This window comes from Monodelphis domestica, chromosome 5 (genome assembly GCF_027887165.1).
Source record: "Monodelphis domestica isolate mMonDom1 chromosome 5, mMonDom1.pri, whole genome shotgun sequence".
Taxonomy (NCBI): domain Eukaryota; kingdom Metazoa; phylum Chordata; class Mammalia; order Didelphimorphia; family Didelphidae; genus Monodelphis; species Monodelphis domestica.
This window is the reverse complement of record NC_077231.1, coordinates 306,911,233-306,931,547: the sequence shown is the minus strand read 5'-3', so window position 1 is coordinate 306,931,547 and position 20,315 is coordinate 306,911,233. Positions and strand designations below refer to the sequence as shown.

At 42.6% G+C, this 20,315-nt stretch overlaps 1 protein-coding gene across 1 annotated transcript in view; it reads left to right on the top strand.

The window, feature by feature from the left end:
* GASK1A (golgi associated kinase 1A) overlaps nt 1-20,315 on the top strand; it is a 60,293-nt gene that overhangs the window by 4,084 nt on the left and 35,894 nt on the right. The window lies entirely within an intron of this gene.

Here is a 20,315-nt window from a genome sequence, read left to right as displayed (position 1 = left end):
TCCTTCCTTCCTTCCTTCCTTCCTTCCTTCCTTCCTTCCTTCCTTCCTTCCTTCCTTCCTTCCTTCCTTCCTTCCTTCCTTCCTTCCTTCCTTTCTATTGTAGGTATGTAATTTAATTCAAGAACACAGTCTCCCTTTCAGTGGTCAAGGGAGAGGAAGGCTATTTAGGACATCTAGTCAAACTCAGGTCTTCTTGGCCCTAGGGAGGTCCAGCACCCCAGCTGCCTCAATTCTAATGAGCAGTGAAATGGGGAAAAAACAAACAAACAAGGAAAATCCACACATTGGATAATCTGCTCTAGAACTGAAGAGGCCTTATAGCTTCAATGAGGAATGGACACATTTTTATGGAAACTGAGGCCCAGAGATGTTGAGTAACTTGCATAATATCAAACAGCTGAGACCAACCAGAAGTGGTTGAGTCATCTCTCCATTATGGAAACTGGTGGGGCTGTTATTGTTATGGAGAAGCCTTGCCAGCATCTCAAGGACCCACATTGCTTAGGTTAGGATTTGTAGCTGGGTGGGGGCACCCTGAAGTGGTGCTCTTGATATGGCAGTTAGAAGGCACAGTGGACAGAGTGCCAAACTTGGGATCTGGAAGACCGTCCAATCCAGTCTCAGGCGTAGACACCCACTTAACTTGGCCATGGTTTGGTCATCTGTAAAGTGGTGATAATGGAACCCACCTCAGGACTGTCATGAGGATATGAAGACAATGTAGGTAAAGTGCCTTATAAGTACCAGTGAGTGTTCTTTGTAGACAGGCAGTGCCTTTCTAGGCTTCTTTCCTCATCTATAAACATGTCTATAATCGACAAGGTCCCATTGAGTTCTTAATTCCACTTTCATGGCGGATTACCTAGTTTCTGGCTTATTTTTGTTTTCCAGTTTTGGCCATTTTAATGCTTGTTGGAATCTTTTCCAGGCAGGGAAGAGAAAGGAAAAGAAACTCAATGCAGATGGGCAATGAGCTGAGCCCAGATCTGATTAGGAGGAAGGGAGCCGGCTGGATTGCATTTGCGAAATTACCCTGTGTTTTCAATGGTCATGGGTCGTTTTGTCAAAGCCATTTTCTTTCTTTCTTTCTTTCTTTCTTTCTTTCTTTCTTTCTTTCTTTCTTTCTTTCTTTCTTTCTTTCTTTCTTTCTTTCTTTCTTTCTTTCTTTCTTTCTTTCTTTCTTTCTTTCTTCCTTCCTTCCTTCCTTCCTTCCTTCCTTCCTTCCTTCCTTTCTTTCTTCTTTCTTTCTTTCTTTCTTTCTTTCTTTCTTTCTTTCTTTCTTTCTTTCTTTCTTTCTTTCTTTCTTTCTTTCTTTCTTTCTTTCTTTCTTTCTTTCTTTCTTTCTTTCTTTCTTTCTTTCTTTCTTTCTTTCTTTCTTTCTTTCTCTCTCTTTCTTCTTTCTCTCTCTCTCTGTCTCTTTCTGTCTCTGTCTCTTTCTTTCTCTGTCTCTTTCTTTCTCTCTTTCTTTCTCTTTCTTTCTTTCTCTCTCTCTCTCTTTCTTTTTCTCTTTCTCTCTTTTTCTCTTTCCCTCTTTCCCTCTCTCTCTCTCTCTCTCTCTCTCTCTCTCTCTCTCTCTCTCTCTCTCTTTCTTTCTTTCTTTTCTTAGATGATGGTTAAAGCTATTGACATTATCAAAAGAGATCATATAGAACAAAAAAAGAAGAAGAGAGTTAAGAACAGGACTCTGGAGAACAGCCATGGTTAAGAAAATAATAAAGATGATGCTCTAGCATGGTAAACTGAGATGGAACAATCAGATAGGTAGGAAAATGCCACCTGTGCATTCGATGAATTCCCCCCCTCCTTTAGAAGATTCATAGAAAGGTATGGATGATAACTGAATAGGATGAGAAGGGATGGATGGGATGTGTTCTGCATTGGTGGAGTTGGTACCCAGGTGGTTAAGATCAGAATATTGTATTAAAAGATATTAAAATAAGGGACATGCATAAAAATAGTTTTTTCTGCTTGACAGGAATTTAAAGGAAAAGAGTCCCATGTACAATGGAAACAACACTGATTTTGAAGTCCACGGACCTAGGTTTGAATTCTGGTTTTTCTAGTTATTGTTTTTGTGACCTTCAACATGTTATTTCACTTCTCTGTAAGCATAAGTTTCTTTCTTTGTAAAATAAAGACATTGGACTAAATGACCTGTGATGTCCCTTCCAGGAATACATCCATGCTCCTGTAAGCCTGTCATTTAATTTTTTTGAGCCTTAGTTTCCTCACCTGTAAAATCAAAGGGTCTGACTAGATGACCTTTTGGACCCTTTCCAGTGCTATTTTTAAGCTTCTATGATATGAAGAGCCGTATGCCACTTCTTCCCATATCGGATAAAGGTATATTTTTTAAGTTTCTTTCTCTGTGTTCATCAAGTGAAATGGCTGTAAATGTAGGCTCTGTCTTAAAAATGGGCTCCTCAGCCCCTTTCAGCCCCATTTCTTTCTGGTCAGGAAAAACAAAGCACATCTTTTAGCAAAGGGTGGTAGCAAAGTATGCTCAGAGAACTCACCATCTTCTGCCTCTGGGGCTTTCTTACGGAGCACTGGCCTGGAAAGCAGCCCCAAGACTGCTGGCCAGTGGCGGGACCCCAGGGGTTTCTGGAGAAATCCCAGCCAAACTTGGATCCCGAAAGTGCAGCCAGAAAGCAAGTTTATAAAGCAAGAAAATGCAGGCAGTGACCCAGGGACTGATTGTGCAGGCCAGATGCCTCTGGGCAGCTCAGCTCAGGTGATGTCTCTCTCTGTCCAAAGGACCACACAGACAGTCTGAGATCTTCCCATCAGACATTTCTCTAGTCCCCCAGAAAGAAAAGAAAAAAGACCTTTGTGAATCACGTCAAGACATGTGAATGTCCCAAGCTTCGGGTGCCTGCCTGGGAATGATAGCCTCCCTCCCTGTTGACTGAAGAGAGGTGCAGCCTTTAAAGCTCACCCCTTCATGTCCCTTCCCCTCAGCTTGATTCCACTTTGACTTACAAGGGGCCGATTGCTTAATAAAAAATGGAAACCCAGAAAACGTCTGGGCAAAGGCAAAAAGCTCTGAAGCCCAGAGAACCAAATGAGATTCTTAGCTCACTCCCTGTTGGCGGTGCCAGGGAGAGAGATGAGACTTCAGAGAGTTCTGAACCAGCATCAGCTGTGGCTCAGAATCCCCAGAAAATGGAAAATAGGAGCCTGGGTGGGAGGCAGTGCTTGGTCCAGCCTGTGTGCCCCATCATCCACACAGAGCTCCATGAGGTTCTAAAACCCAAAGCTGGGGAACATAGTTTATGGTGGTAGATTTTTTGATTGAGTCATTATGGCATTCCTGACCAAGTGGTTCAGAGTCAGATCTCCAATGGGCAGGAGATGGGTCTGAGACTGGTGTCTGAAAGCACAGCATCTCAGGGGGACTGGGAGGGATGGGGATACCCACCATGCTGGCCATGGGGAGAAACACTCCTGGGAATTCCACTCTGTGCCCAACATTCTCAAGCTAGGGGCAGTGTAGAGGGTGGAGGAAGGTTTGTGCCTACAGGAAGGGAGGACTGAGTGGTTTAGGGCAGAAGTGGGGAGGCTCTGGCCCATGCACCACTGCTGGCCTTCAATTTAATTTCATTTGGCCTTCAGGAAGTGCCTATTGTTGCACAAATGCAACTTGGTTTTAAAACTAAGGTACATCCTAAAAGTCCACAATATAGGACACTCTACTGTGTATATATGTATGTGAGAGCATGTGTGTGTGTATCTCCATGTCTTTGGCCGCCATCTTTATTTTCACTTTTTCTCTTCTACCTTATTCTGCTAGCTAGTCTTTATATAGAACTAAAATAATAGAAAATAGGCTGGTGAGTGTTTAACAACCAGCTCTCCAGGGCAAGGGAGGAAATGTACACACAACACATTTTGAAGTTTAATATGCATTATTAAATTTTCTTCATTGCTTCCTTAAAACCAGACAATAATGACAATGATAATAATAATAACTAACATTTATATAGAGCTTTTTAAGTGCCAGGCAAGACAGTGAATGAAACCATAAAATTGTTTATGCTTTGTAACATTTTTTTTCTATTTCTGAGGTATAAATATATACACTGTAAATTTAACAATCAGGATCTGATTCAAATTGACTCTGGCATACCTTTGAAATACTTAAAAATTGTTGCATTTGTTCAGTAATATTTTTCTAACATAAAAATAGAGGAGCAATACATTTTACATTGCCCACGTTAAAAAAAGAGAGAATCGTAATCTACATTTATTTCTTAATTTATCTAGCCTGTAGTTGAATTATAAAATATTTTTCTTCTTCCCTCTTTCTCTTTCTTTCTTTCTTTCTTTCTTTCTTTCTTTCTTTCTTTCTTTCTTTCTTTCTTTCTTTCTTTCTTTCTTTCTTTTCTTTCTTTCTTTCTTTCTTTCTTTCTTCTTCTTTCTTTCTTTCTTTCTTTCTTTCTTTCTTTCTTTCTTTCTTTCTTTCTTTCTCTCTCTCTTCTTTCTCTCTCTCTCTCTTTCTTTCTTTCTCTCTTTCTCTCTCTCTGTCCTTCTTCTCTGTCCTCTGTCTCTGTCTCTGCCTCTGTCTCTCTCTCTCTTCCCCTCCCTCCCTCCCTCCTTCTTACTTCCCTCATTCCCCTTCCTCCTTTCTTTCCTTCCTTTTCTGCTTATGTGTATGGAAGACTGGGGAGGCTTCCCATGGGAGCTGCCACCTCAGCTGCTATTGTAGATATTTAGAGGTACCAGGAAGGGTTCCGAACCAGTACTGAGAATTTCTAGCTTCATTGAAGGTAAAAAACCTAGCAGAAAAAGGCAAGGAGAGCCTGGGCTTGGAATCAGGTCTTCTCTGCCTCTTGTGGCTATCTGGTTGCTGGAGAGGAACCAGAGAACAAGCCCTTCTGCCGACACTGGAAGGCTCTGTCAGCACTTGCTGTAGATGGCCAAGACCTGAGCTGAGAAGGAGACAGTGCCCATTCACGGAGGCCATGTGAAGCCCCTTGATTCTGTGCTGGCCTCACCAGTGTGTGGTAGATTCAGCCTTGAAGCTACTGTACACAGAGATTTGAATGGTCCTTTGTTACCCTCCTCAGCATTTGGGCATGTTCTTTTCACAAAATACATAAATACACATGCACATGCAATGTATAAACACACAATAGAGTGCATATACATATATGCACACATACGTGTGTGGTCAGTACATGCACATGCACTTTGTATATACGTAAAAACCTTAAAAATCACATGTGTATATCTATAAAAATGTATGTCCGTGCATCTCTATACAATATATAGATGTATTTCTATATATTTACATAGCTATATTATTTATTTTAAAAATACACAAACCCACACATATACATCTATATAGAATACATTTTTAGAGTTTAAAAAAAGATGTTCTGGGCTCGTTAAGTTCTCTGGAGCCAAGTCATCTCCCATATTTTATCCCCGTCCCCACAACAAAATATAACCCAAGCTTTGGTCTCACTCTACCAAATTCCTTGTGCCTTGGTAGTTGGTTCTCCAGGGGGCAGCTGACTACTTCTCTGGGTTCAAGGGATGATCCTGTAAGGTTGGCTTTTTCCCTTTGGCCCTGTAGCTCACACCTTCTCAGCAGTATTTTTCTGCCATGAATTATTGGCCAATAGGCAAGCCATACTGTATGTTATGCTTAAAATATTCTTAAGAGCCTGATTTTTGGATAAGAAATATCAGGTTATTGACTATATATATGTATAGATAGATAAATAGATAGACAGACAGATAGAGACAGATAGATGGATAGACAGACAGATAGACAGATAGGTGGGTGGATGGATGGATGGATGGATGTGTAGACAGAGAGGACAGACAGAAATAGATAGATGGATAGACAGACAGAACAGATAGATAGATATAGATTGACAGACAGATAGAGACAGATAGATGGATAGACAGACAGATAGACAGATAGGTGGGTGGATGGATGGATGGATGGATGTGTAGACAGAGAGACAGACAGAAATAGATAGATGGATAGACAGACAGACAGATAGATAGATATAGATAGACAGACAGAGACAGATAGATGGATAGACAGACAGATAGACAGATAGGTGGGTGGATGGATGGATGATGGATGTGTAGACAGAGAGACAGACAGAAATAGATAGATGGATAGACAGACAGACAGATAGATAGATATAGATAGACAGACAGATAGAGACAGATAGATGGATAGACAGACAGATAGACAGATAGGTGGGTGGATGGATGGATGATGGATGTGTAGACAGAGAGACAGACAGAAGTAGATAGATGGATAGACAGACAGACAGATAGATAGATATAGATAGACAGACAGATAGAGACAGATAGATGGATAGACAGACAGATAGATAGACAGATAGGTGGATGGATGGATGGATGGATGGATGGATGGATGATGGATGGATGTTTCTTGGTTAGACCAGCATCATAACTGATAAGGTGATATATAGGGTTATGGCCCTCTCAGATGACTATGGACCCAGAAGCTGGGTCAGGCAGCTTAATATATAGTTTTAGGAGCTCACCGTTCAGCTTCTACCTTGACCATTCCAAGACATTTCTAATTGGTGGATAGCTAATTAAGAGATGGTCTATCAAATCATCCACCTCACTATATACTGATATCATGGGGAATATGTCCTCAGGATGAGGAGTCTTGTCCCCTTCATTTAAGGACCAAATTCTGTTAAAAAGGAAGATATTCCTTGGGATCCCTAAAAGACAAAGGAAATGCAAAGAACAGTAGACTGAATGGAATCTTTGACCCAGAACCCAGACCCAGAAATGCACAGCAGTTCTCTCTAATGTACAGGAACTGATTTAGGGCCTTTCTACTCTAGAACCCTGCCTGATATGAAAATAGCATATCAAAAAGAAATCCTCACATTGATTATCTTTTTAAACATTTTTATTTTTTAGTTTTATTTTTGTCATGCAAAATCCACTTCCATATCGGTCATTGTTGTAAGAGCAACGTCAGAAATAACCCAAACCCCAAAATAAAACCAAAGATACACCAATGTGAAAGACAACTCCAACAGTTATTTCTCTGGAGGCGGAGAGCCTTCCCCATCATGTCTTTCTGGGTTGTCTCAGATCAGTGCATTGTTAAGAGTAGCCAAGTTTTCACAGATAATCATCGTCCAATACTGCTGTTACTGTGTACAACGTTTTCCTGGTTCTGTTTATTTCACTCTGCATCAATTCATGGAGGTTTTCCAGCTTTTTCTGAAATCATCCTGCTCATCATTTCTGATAGCACAATAATATTCCATCACTAACACGTACCACAATTTGTTCAGCCATTCCCCAATGGATGAACATCCTCTTAATTTCTAGTTCTTTGCCACCATAAAAAGAGCAGCTAAAAATATTTTTGTACAGGTAGGTCCTTTCCTATTCTCTATTTATCTCTTTGGGATACAGACCCAATAGTAGTATTACCATATCAAAGGGTAGGCACTGTTTTATAACCTTTTGGGCATAGTTCCATATTGCCCTCCAGAATGTTTGAATCAGTTCACAGCTCCACTAACAATGCATTAATGTCTCAATTTTACCACATCCCCTCCAACATTTATCACTTTCCTTTACTGGCCTATCTGAATGGTGTGAGTTTTTTAAATTTGCATTTGTCTAATTAAGAAGGATTTGGAACATTTTTTCATATGAATATCTATAGCTTTGATTTCTTCATCTGAAAATTGCTTGTTCATATCCTTTAACCATTTGTCAATTGGGGAATGGCTTGTATTCCTGTACATTTGACTTAGTTCTCTATAAATTTTAGAAATTAGACCTTTATCAGAGACATTTGTTATAAAACATTTAACCCTATTTGTCGTTTTCCTTTGAATCTTGGTTACTTTAGTTGTGTTTGTCCAAAAGCCTTTTTAATTTAATATAATCAAAATTACGCATTTTTTATCTAACAATACTCTCTAGCTCTTGTTTGGTCATACATTTTTTTCCCTCTCCAAAGTTTTGCCAGGTAAACTAATCTGTGTTCCCCTAATTTGGTTATAGTATCACTCTTTATATCTAAAGCATATATCCATTCTGATCTTATCTTGGTAGAGGATGTGTGACATTGGTCTATACTTAGCTTCTGCCATACAGTTTTCCAGTTTTCCCAGGAATTTTTTGTTAAATTGATTAACTTTTGGAAATGGTGGTATTTGCTGAGGTACAGTTGGTAGAAAACATCTCCCCAAACTGAGTGTACAATCTCCTACAAATATCATCAAAGAGTCCAGGGGAAAGGGGGCCATGTGGCCAAGGAGGTCACAGCCCCTAAAAGTCCTTTTCTTCTCTCTCCTTGATTTTCACTGAGGGATGATATAGCTTTCTTTTGAACTTCTTGCCCAGTCTTAAAACTGCTGTTTCCCCTGAATGTCTACATTTATTCTGGTCTCCTGATGGAGATACTACTACCACCTGTTCCCAGGACACTGCTAATGGCCACTCCAAAATCTTCTGACCCTCCAAAGTCACCAAGATCATCCTCTAGTCAACAGGAAGGAGGAGACAAGAGCTCTTCTCCTCTCCTCAACCCCAGTGATTCTCTTTCAGAGGACCGGCTGGGTGACTCTCTCCTCTAGGCTATCCTGCCACTAGAATCATGGAATCTGAACTGCTTTTCACTTTCTAAGGCATAACTCTGTTTCTCTCAACTCACTCCTGGTGTAGCATCACTTCATTTCATCCATTGGCTTGAAGGCTCCACTCCATTCCCAATGTGCTTAACCAACTTGTTTGTACTTTGTGTAATGTGTTTGACGGATTAATGGAGATGTTCTCATTTGATGAAATATAAAAATCAAGAATGGTCCAAGTCACAGCTCCACCAACAATGTCTTAGTGTGCTTGTTTTCCCTAACACTATTTTTATCTTCCTTGCCAAGTAATCTTTCCATCTAACAAGTTCATTTCAACATTTCCTGTCTACAGTCTCTTTATTGTCCCTCCATTTCCCCATCCCTCTTATCTCTCCTTGACTCTTCTCTGAATCCTTCTGTAGCAGTTCTGCCTCTTTCTATCTGTCTATCTCGATTAATCTGCCTCTATCTGGCCATCTGTCTATTTGTCTGTTTGTCCATCTGGTCTCTCTTGTTTCCATTTCCTTTCTATTTGTTTTGACTAGTTCTTGGATTGGTGGCATTTCTGGAGAAGTTCCACCAAATATGGTTCCTGGAAGTGCAGCCACAAGTCAGTTGCCCAGGTTGGAGCTGAAGGTGGGAACATATTTCCATTTATTTATTTATTTTTGTGTGGTCCTGGAAAAGACATGTTTGCTCATTGTAAGCAATCAACCTCAGAAGGAAAACAGAAGCAACCCACAAGCAAATAACGTCTGCCTTAGGACCTTTCCTCCTCCACTTAAGAGAAACCAAGGTCCCCACAGTGCCCACAGGTTGCTGGCACTCTGAGTGCCCAGCTCAGAAGCCGAGAGATGAAGTCCTTGACAGGACCACAGGGTGGCTTATACTTGAATCCAGGGCTTCTGATCACGGCTCTTTTTCTTTTAAAGTTTGATCCATGCCTTTGAGTGTCTTTACATCACAAATGTGTCCCAGGTGACACTCTCTGAACCCTTCACTCCTTTGTTTCCACCCTCAAACTTTTCCTTGTCAAAAAGAAAAACAGATGAGGGACATCATCCCATATGGCCGCCATGTCAGTGTGCACCTGGCACATGCAGCATCCACAGTCCTCACCAGGAACTCTGTAGAGAGGAAGGACAGATTCCATCATTGGTCCTGACACCACACCATGCTTTGTGCCTGCTGGGGACAGAACTCAGAATCGCAGCAGCCTATCACTCAGAGCATCAGTGCTGGGGGGACCTCCAAAGCCAGCAAGTCCAACACAAAACAGAAAAGAACTTCCACTGTTATCTGGAATCCACCTGACAGAGAAGCGCTCAGGCAGCCTCTTCCTGAGGATCCCCAGGACCGGTGCTCCCTCCATTCTTTGATATCGAGTGGCTTGGCAACTTCTCCCCATTGCTCCCTTTCAGGGCCAGAAAAAGCCTTTCCCCCTCCTCTTCTTTTCCCCAGGAAAGCTTTTCAAATATTTGAGGACAACGCCTAGGTTTCCCTTTAGTCTCCTCTAGACCAAAGCTCTCCCATTTCTTCAGCTAATGTGGCATGAACTTGAGACTCGTCCCCATCTATCATCCTTCCAAATTATATTTGTGTTATTGAGTCTCAAAATAATCTCAGGCTTCTATGCATTCTATCATCGAGGCAGGAATTTTTTCAGGAGATCAGGGATATGGGGCACTTAGAGATCATCTGTCCCAAGTTCAAATCCAGCTCCACTTACTAGCTGTATGACCCTGATCAAATCACATAATCTGGCTTTGCCTCAGTTTCCTTTTCTGAAAAATGGGAATAGCAACTACCTCTGGATCAAATGAAATAGTAATTATAAAGTGCTTAGCACAGTATCTGACACATAGTAAGTACCATATAAATGTTAGCTATCATCATTATGTTTGCCTCAGTTTTGTCATCTGTAAAATGGGGATAAGAATAGCATTTACCTCCCAGGTTTGGTATGAGGATCAAATGAGATATTAGTTGTAAAGCACTTAGCACAATGCTGGCACCCAGTAGGTGCTTAACAAATATTTCCACCTTTTCTCTTTTGTCTTTATAACTATTCCCCCTTTTCTTGGATTTTCTTCTTTCTCTAGTGTAACAACAACAAACCCTTGTTCTGCAATTTCTTTAGCTTTCCTCCCCAGCTTCAGGTCATGCTGCCCTGCCTTGACCATGTTGCACCTCTGGCCCCTGCCCTTAATTACATTTACTGGACATCCATATCTTTTGATGCGTGAGTTCCTGTTGTATCTACAAATACCTCTTTGGGCAACTGTTCCTATTCCAACTCATTGGAACGATTTTTCTTTGGGTCTTCAGAACTTTCTTTCTGAGAACTTACTATTCCTCTTCAGAAGGCATTCCTCTGTAGAATCTTAGCCCACGAGACCCTCTCTCTCTCCTGCCTCTGAACCCTTTGAAATCTGCTCTTCCCAAAGTGCAGGATGACTTATCGAGCTTTCCTCTTCCTCTGTTCCAAAACCTAAGATGGAATGACAGCTTCCCCCCAGGGTTCCCGTGATTTCACCCAGCAAGCAATTCTTTCTTGACGGTGAGAATCAGGTTGTCTTCTCACTTGGTTCTCCCCTATTTTGAAGATGAAGTTACAGTAAGTCAAGCCAAGGGATTTAGCTGTTTTACTTTTGGCAGAATGTGAGCTGCTCACTGGGGCTCCCTCTCTATATCATGCTTCTGTGACAGACTTGGGATCTATTTCCTGAACTCATCATCTATTTCCTCTCTCTGGTCAAGTGGTCTGCGGTCCATATCCTTTGTTTCTGCCTCTGCTGATCATCACTCAAATGCTCTCTCCCATGCTTTCCTCCTTGAGTTTCCCAGAATTAGGAGGTTCCTGTTCTGTTCCTCACCCCACTCCTCCATACTTATTTTTTCTGTTTTCAGCTTGCCATAGTGGTGCCTCCCACCATCACTGCCTCCAGGCTTCTGAAGCTGCCTTTAAGGAGAGCAAATAACGTCTGTCTTTAGAGAACTAGGCAGGTCTGGGGAAGGAGAGAGGAGCATGTATCCATCGAGGTAGAGGGAGAGTGCAAAAGACTGTTTGTTAGGGAAGGAATGCACACCAGCCTGGGCTGGGGTTTTAGGCTCCAGGCTCTAGGTAAAATGGACCCCAGTCATGAATGAATCGCCCATTTAATAGTCACTCCTGGCAAGTTCCAAAGATTTATGGGCTCTCAAGAAGCGGGGAGGGCCAGATATACAGGTCTCTTTCAAGAGGAGACACGAAGGTGTTCTCTCCAGAGACATCGACCACCTGGCCCAAGTGGCTCGTGGTTGGCCAGCCGAATAGCCCTCCAAAGACCAGTTCAGATCATCGTTGAGTTACAGACTCAGCTTTTTCCTCTCCTGTTTCTTCATTGAAGTATGATTCTCTCTCCATGTCAAATAAGCTTTCCCCTCCAGGCTTTGCCACGTTATCCCAATGGTTTTGTGGAAACAAATAAAGCTGCTTTTTGAGCTTTTTCTTTCATAACCCAGATTTCAAAGTTAAAAAACAAGTCCAATGGACAAAGGTCTAAATCTGGCTCTGCTTGTTGCTCTAATATCTGGACCTCATTTTCCCCATCTGTAAAATGTACTACATGGTCTCCAAAGAGCGTCAATTGTAGATGGCGGATAAGGTTATCTCTATGAACCAAGCTTTCCTCTCTGCTCTTTGCCCAGGACGTCCTCGCTGATCCTAAGGTCATGAGAGGCCCATTCCCAGGGGCTATGGGAAGGGGGAGACCTTCCCAAGGGAGAGCCTGGATCTGGCTCTCAGCATCCATCTTCCCCGGCCCCAGGATGGGATGTGAGACCGCCAGGATGAGGCTTCTGGCTACCATGTGGCCAGCAGTGCTCACTCTGCAGATATCTCATGAACTAGAACAAAATGATGATATAGAAAAACATTGTATGACCTTGGGCAAGTCACGTAACTGCCTGACTCTGTTTCCTCATCTGTCAAATGAGCTGAAATGGAGAACCCTTCTGGTATCTTTGCCAAGAAAACCCCCAGTGGAGGGATGGGGAGTCTCATACAAGCACCACCACCTAGAAAGAATCTAGAGAAGAGCCCTGAGCCCCCAAGACAACGAATGATTGAAACAAATGAATGCTTCTTTCCTTGTTCTACCTCTCTATCTTCCTTTACTCTTCCTCTGCCACCAGGGAAGAAAGGGAAAACAAAGTCCTTGGAACCACCAGAGGGGCTCCAGATTTTAAGGAGCTCTTGAGTACTGGCAGCAACAGCCCGAGAGCCTGGTGAGCTGCCCTCCGCGTAGCCCCTGAGCTTTCTACAATGCTGCTTTCCTCTGTGTGTGCCCAACAGACCATCTGATCAGATTTTGTTGTCTTTCAGTTGTTTTTCAGTCTTGACCAACTTTTCATGACCCCATTTGGGGTTTTCTTGGCAAACATCCTGGAGGGTTTGCCATTTCTCCAGTTCATTTTACAGGTGAGGAAACTGAGGCAAACATGGCTAGATGACTTACCCAGGGTCACCCAGCTGGTGCTTGGTTCAACTTATGAGATTCTAGAAGCCACATAGACAAGGCTAACTTGTTTAATGAAGTTGTTAAATGAGTTGTTTAATGAAGGATGTACTGTTAGAAGCAGGAACTGGCAGCCCTGGAGTCCATTCTAGCCCTGAAGTGGCCACCCCCAAGGAGCATAGCCTCAGTGCCCCACACTCGGAGCCCTGCGGGCTTAGCCTGGGGGGGGATTCAATGGAAAACCCTTGTCATGTCTGAGTGCTACCCAGTCTTGGATCTAAGCCCCTGGGTGAAGGAAGGGAACTGGGAGAAGCCTGTGCCTTGAGGGCCAGGACCTCTCCTCTCTGGGGAAGGTCTGCACAGGGTGAAGGAGAAGGTACAGACCTGCTTTGCCAGGTTCAGATCTCACCTTTGACTCTCCTTGTATCCTTGGGCAATGTATGTCACCTCCCTGGGCCTCAGTTTGCCCATCTGTAAGGTAAGGATGTTGTATTGGGGGCCTCTGAGGTTCTTCCCATCCTATGACTTTAGCCTCCCCACAGGCTGCCTCTAAGCTTCTCTGGATTGGAAATCTCCTTGGAGGTCAGGGTCAGGGTGGGATGAGTATGGTGATGGGGGAAAGGGGCCAAGCCACCATGTTCCAAGCCTGGTCTCTTGGCCCTTGCTATCCATCATCCATGAGTTAACCCCAGCCATTACTGTGGGGGTTTTGTTTTTGAGGGAGTAAAGCAGTTGGAGCTGGAGAGGTCCTGGGAGGAGAAGGACTGCAGATAGAGGATAGGAGGGAAGGAAGGAAGGAAGGAAGGAAGGAAGGAAGAAAGAAAGAAAAGAAAGAAAGAAAGAAAGAAAGAAAGAAAGAAAGAAAGAAAGAAAGAAAGAAAGAAAGAAAGAAGAGAAAGAAAGAAAGAAAAGAAAGAAGAAAGAAAGAAAGAAAGAAAGAAAGAAAGAAAGAAAAGAAAGAAAGAAAGAAAGAAAGAAAGAAAGAAAGGAGGGGAGGAAGGGAGGGAGGGAGGGAGGAAGGAAGGGAGGGAGGAAGGAAGGAAGGAAGGAAGGAAGGAAGGAAGGAAGGAAGGAAGGAAGGAAGGAAGGAAGGAAGGAAGGAAGGAAGGAAGGAAGGAAGGATGAGAGGAAGGAAGGAAGGAAGGAAGAGAGGAAGGATGGAAGGAAGGAAGGAAGGAAGGAAGGAAGGAAGGAAGGAAGGATGAGAGGAAGGAAGGAAGGAAGGAAGAGAGGAAGGAAGGAAGGAAGGAAGGAAGGAAGGAAGGAAGGAAGGAAGGAAGGAAGGAAGGAAGGAAGGAAGGAAGGAAGGAAGGATGAGAGGAAGGAAAGGGAGGGAGGGAGGGAGGAAGGAAAGAAGGAAGGAAGGAAAGAAAGAAAGACAATTGTTTATTGGAGTCTTAAGAATCAAAAGTTCTTCAGCTGATGGACCACAGCTGAAGCTAATTCCAAGGATCAGAGGTGAGGGTGGAGCTCTCTCTTCTTTCCTGGTGGACTCTGGCTCATCTCTTGGACTTGGCCGTTTCCACTCCTTGGAGAGAGGAGCTGTTTGATCATTGTGGGGGGCAGGCAGGGAGGAAACATAAATGAGGACTGGCCACCCTCATCGAATCAAGGCTATTGGATCTGGGAAGGACCTTCAAGCATCTTGTCCCATAGGCCCCAACCTTTTGAGTGAGAGAATCTATTTTGAATGTCAAAAGATCTTGTGAATGTCCCCTATGACACAGTACTGATCAGACCATGGCATCTAGTTGGCATTTCTGTTTTTAGTATTCAGTTTAATAAGTTTTTTCTTTAGCAAACAATATTATTTAATATCATTTATACATTTAGTAAGTTGAGAAAATAGACAATGACCAAAATTGGGTCAGGATTCAATAGTATTTTTATTTTTAAATGTCTTTTTATTATGAATTCAGTCATCCACAGACACAAATGTTTCCATATGCCAAGAACAAGGAAGAGAATGGCAGACTGTGCCCTTCTGTTACAAAGTTTATTTTTAAGAAGCAGATACTCAACTGAGCGAGGGAGGAACAACATTGCCTGATTCAAAGAACTTTCTTTGGTTTCCTTTTGTGGATTTTAAAAATATTAGTAAACTTTGGAAATCACTTTCTATTTTCTCATTTGCTACTCTGAGGCTTGGGGAAAGGGCTGGATTGGAAGTTACAGAACGTGGTTTCAAATTCTTGTTCTGCTTCTTATTCCTCGTGTGACATTATACAAGTTACTTAATGTCTCTGTGCTTTTGTGCATCTATAAAATGAATTATTGGAGCTAACATGAGGGGTGGGTTAGTAAATGTTAAACAATCGACTCTGAAAAAATGTACACATGACTCACTTTAAAAAGCCAAACTGGTACCTTCTGTCTTAGAATCAATTCTATGTAGTAGTTCCAAGGCAGAAGAGTGATAAGGACGAGGCAATGCGGGTTAAGTGACCTGTCCAAGGTCACACAGCTAAAGAGTGTCTGAAGCCATATTTGAACTCACAAACTCCTATTTCTACTGGATTTCAATCCACTGAGCCACCTAACTGCCCCTAAATGACTCACTTTTAAGTTTCATCTGAGTATTGAGAGTTTCTCCATCACTTTCTTAAACAGAGATAATTAAAATAATAAATCAAGAAACGTTTGTCATTTATAATATCCAAGATATAAATGCTAATGCTGAAAATTTAACAATCGGCTCTAGCCGATGCCCTTGGTTGGAATCTCTTTAAGGTCTCTTCAGGTTCTAAATCAATGACCTGGTGGTTGAATGATGGGAATTGGGCTACATCGGGCCCCCAAAGGTCCTTCTAGTTGCACATCTGTGGTCCCATCTGTGTAGTAGATATACCATTTGTTCCAGGCTACAGAGAGATGGTTGCTCCTTTGGGGATTCATGCTTGGATTTAGGGAACCCTTGAAGTCACTCAATGGCATTTCCAAAGGTTACAAGCCTCAGACCTAGTCCAAATATTAAGCAGAGGAAGCCAGAGAAAGGGGGAGGGGACCAGCCTTTAATAACAAAATAAAGCAGTACCAACCATCCTTCTTGGAGGAGAATTCAGCCCAGAAAGGCTAGTGGGGCATTTCAGTTCAGCTCAAAATTTAATTCATTTTAACTTAGTTCAGTTCAGTTCAGGAAATCTCCTTGGTATTGGTGACTAGAAGAGCAGGACTTGGGGGTATGGAAGACCTGAGTTCAATTTCTGCCTCAGATATTTATTACCTGTGTGCTCCTGGGCAGGTGATATCACCACTTAACCTCAGTTTCTTGATCTGTAAAATGGGGATAAAATAGCTCCTACTTCACCTGGCTGTTGGATGGACCAAAAAAATGATAATATCTACAAGGTAAAGGTCTGTATACCTGTTATTAAGAAGGTGATGGGAATAGGGAATAAGCAATTATCTAGTGATTGCTAGGGGCCAGGCACTGTGCCAATGCTTTTGACAGTTTAATTTGCTTTTTTGTAAGCTCTTTGTAAAAATAAGGCACAAGGGGTCAAGCCCTGCTCTCAAGGGATTTCCTGTCTAGCAGGAGGGAACACACATACAAAAGACTTCTCCAAAGGTGATTGAGATATATAGATCAGGGCAAAAATTAGTGAGCAAGAGGCAACTAGGTGGATAGAATGGGTAGAGAACCAGGCTGGGTTCAAATCCAGCCTCCGGTATTTCCTAGCTGTGTGACCCTGGGCAAGTCACCTAACCCTCAATTGCCTAGATTTTACCACTCTTCTGCCTTGGAATAGATACTTAGCATCCATTCTAAGACAGAATAAAGGTTAAAAAAACAATAAACAAGTACTTAAGAAGCACCTACTGTGTGGGGGGCATTTGGGGATACAAAGGCAAAGAAGGAAATAATCCCTCCTCTCTGGGACCTTATATTTTAACAGGGAAGACAAAAGGCTCTGAGCAGAAATTTGAGGAGGGGAAAGAGGGGACAAGATGTGGGAGTATCAGGAATTGGAAGCTAAGGAGATGTTTGAAGGCAAAAAAGATGAGGTAACCATGGCAACCGTGGCATTGGTGACCATGGGAACAGAGGCACAGGAGTGTGGAGATACAAAAAGGCAACTGGGACAGATCTCATTCTAGCATGGTTTGAACTGAGCATGTATGAGAGACAGCAGGGGCAGGAGATGGAGATTTCCAGCTAAAGGGTTCTTGGGGGTCATCTAGTAGAGAAAGCTGGAAGTGGGGTTTGGATCCAGAGAGCAGACGTAGCTGAAAAGCAGCTGGGTTTTGAAAAGGGGCAGAGCTAAAGTTCTTGGGAGGCAGGCCACCAGGAACCCTGTGAGGAGGATGCCTGAGGAATTGGGCTCAGATTTCCTGTTGTATACATTTGGATTTTTCCCATACTGGGTTTTTCTCAAATGGTGCAGACTCGTACCCAGTGATGGGTACTTTGGAAATAGATATTTCCAGTCAGCTAAGTTGGCTTCAGTAAAGGAGGAAGAAATATGCCACGGTCTCAGATCCAGCTGAGCCCATGGCTCCAGGAGGTCTTTGGCAGGTGGAGTGGCCAGGCAGAAATGAGAGATGGAAGGCAGCTGTATATGTGTATCTGCCAGGGGCGAGGCTCTGCATGAAATGGCTGCTTCGCCATGCCCAGGTTTAGCCTTTATTTTTATACCTATTTTCTTGGCACACAGTTACATTATTCAACATACATGTTCGAGTAAAGATAATTGGATGTGATACATTAACTTTTAACAAATTGTTTGATTAACATTTTGAGATCATTCTATACATTTGTATGGTAACTATGGATTCTGACAGGATACACAAAGGTTCTACACAAGAGAAATGACTTCATCACAGGTGGCTTAATTTTCTCATTAACCTGTGAGGAGCCTTGAGCTTAGGGACAATCAAGGAAAATCACTGATTACCTTTAAGAAAAAGAGATAATCAATCAGAAATCCTAAAGACAATTAATGATCATAGCAGTGAGATTGAGAGATCAGAGGGGTATTGAGAACACAGTTCAGATTTAATATTAGACTGATCATTTTCAGGCTTTGTTAGGGAGTTTTTCAAGGAGGGTTTTGATTGGTAAAATCAAGTCACTGAAGCTTGATGAAGCATGGTGTACCAAAACATTTTGTACAGGTCTTTCCTAGGAATGATTTATGTACTGGCTTAGGAGAATAAGTTTCTGTACAGGGGAGTAGGGGAATTTCTGGGTACAGTGTGTGGGCACAGTTTTTGCTAGGAATTATATACCTAAGCAAAAGTTAACCTACAATAGTCTTTTGGGTTTGTTTTTGTGAGTCTAGTCTTTTGGTGATATTTTGGGGAAATAGTGTGCAAGCATTTTGCTCTTATATTACTTCTTCGGAGACTAGGGAGAGGACAATAATCATGTCATTTCCATTAGTAAGGGATGTTGATGAGAGAAGTCATGCAGAGGGGGCTGAGTGAGCAAGTCCATACTGCCAAAGAGCTACTTTGTGACCTCTTGGCTTCCACAAGTGACCTTGTCAAGACATTGTGGCCTGATGGCTCCCAGCAGAAAGAGTTCGTTTATTATGCCTTTTACCTTAAAAAGACAAATTCTCTGATTTGATGAGATGGCTCTTTAAAAGAAATATCAGAGCTCAGTGTATCTGTGTATGAGGGACAGTTTGACATAGGAGATAGTATTCTAGCCTTGGAGTCAGGGAAACCTAGGTTCAATCCTGCCTCTGACTCTTATTAACTGTGTGACTCCACGCAAATTACTTAATCCAGTTTGCCTCAGTTTCCTTATCTGTAAAATGAAGGAGTTGGACTTGCTGGCTTATAATGTCCCTTCTAGCTCTAAATCTATGATCTGTGGGATACAGTCAGCATATATTGTTGTGGTTAAGTCATTTGAGTCATATCTGATTCTCCATGACCCCATCTGGGGTTTTCTTGGTAAAGATACTGGAGTGGTTTTCCATTTCCTTCTTCAGCTCCTTTTACAGATGAAAAAACGGGGGCAAACAGGGTTAAGTGATTCACTCAGGGTCACATAGAGAAGATACTGGAGTGGTTTGCCATTTCCTTCTCCAGCTCATTTTACAGATGGGAAAACTGAGGCAGAGTTAACTAACTTGTCTGGGGTCACGCAGTGAGTATCTAGTATCTAGATGTCCTCAAGACAAAATAGAGAAATATAAAAAGAAAGATTTAATTAAAATATTATGTGAGCTCAAAAAAATGAGGGAGGATTTCTTCAAGGGGAGAAAGGAAAGGCTTTTTAGAAGAATCCTTGGAGGTGGATCCTAAAACATGGGGAAGAACTAAGCAAGGGAAACACATGCTAGGCACAGTAATGGTTAGGGAGAAGGCAGGATCATAGTAGAATAATGTTACCATAGATTCAGAGCTAGAGGAAACTTCAGAGGCCATCTAGCCAAACCCTCTGATTTTAGAGATAAGGAATATGAGACTCAGAACTCAGGGAGGTGATTTGTCCAAGACTGCACAGCTAGTCAGGAGCAGAGGCAGAAACTGAATTCAGGACTCTTGACTCCAAACCACTATACCACACTTTTTGACTGAACTATAGGATTCCTGAAAGGCAGTAGTACATATGTGAAGATAAGAATATGAGAGGTTTTGTTGGGGGGGGGGGGGTCCAAACCATGGAACCTTAAATGCCAGGTAAGAACAATCAGTAGGAATCCATTGAAGGTTTAGGGCAGTGATAGTGAACCTTTTAGAGATCTCATGCCAAGCCCTGCCCAAACCAGAAACCATATGCCACTCACCCTCACCCCCTCACCCCCCTGCTTACCCCACACAGGGGAGGGAGAAAATGCTCCCATTGGGCTGCTGGACAGAGGGTTGGGGGATGTGAAAAATGTCATCAGGCATGGTGGAGATGGAAAAGGAACAGCTCTACTTGAATGCCTTTGCCTTTCTAGTATCAAACTCCGGGAGGGGGAGGGGAAGAGTGCTCTGCATGCCATCTTTGGCATGCATGCCATAAACTTGCCATCAAGGGTTTAGGGTTTGAGGTAGGAGTGGAGTGGTGCTATGAGAAGATATACTCAAAGTGGAGCGGGGTTGGGGGAAGAAGTATGGTCCAGGATGATTCATGGGCCTGAATTTTCCAAGGGCCATTGTGCAGAAGGACACATTACACCCCTGGGGCTCTTTGTGCTCACTTGCTTAACTACCTGCCCCAACCTCCACTGATCTCCTGAGTCTGAAAAGTCAGACCTGGATGAAT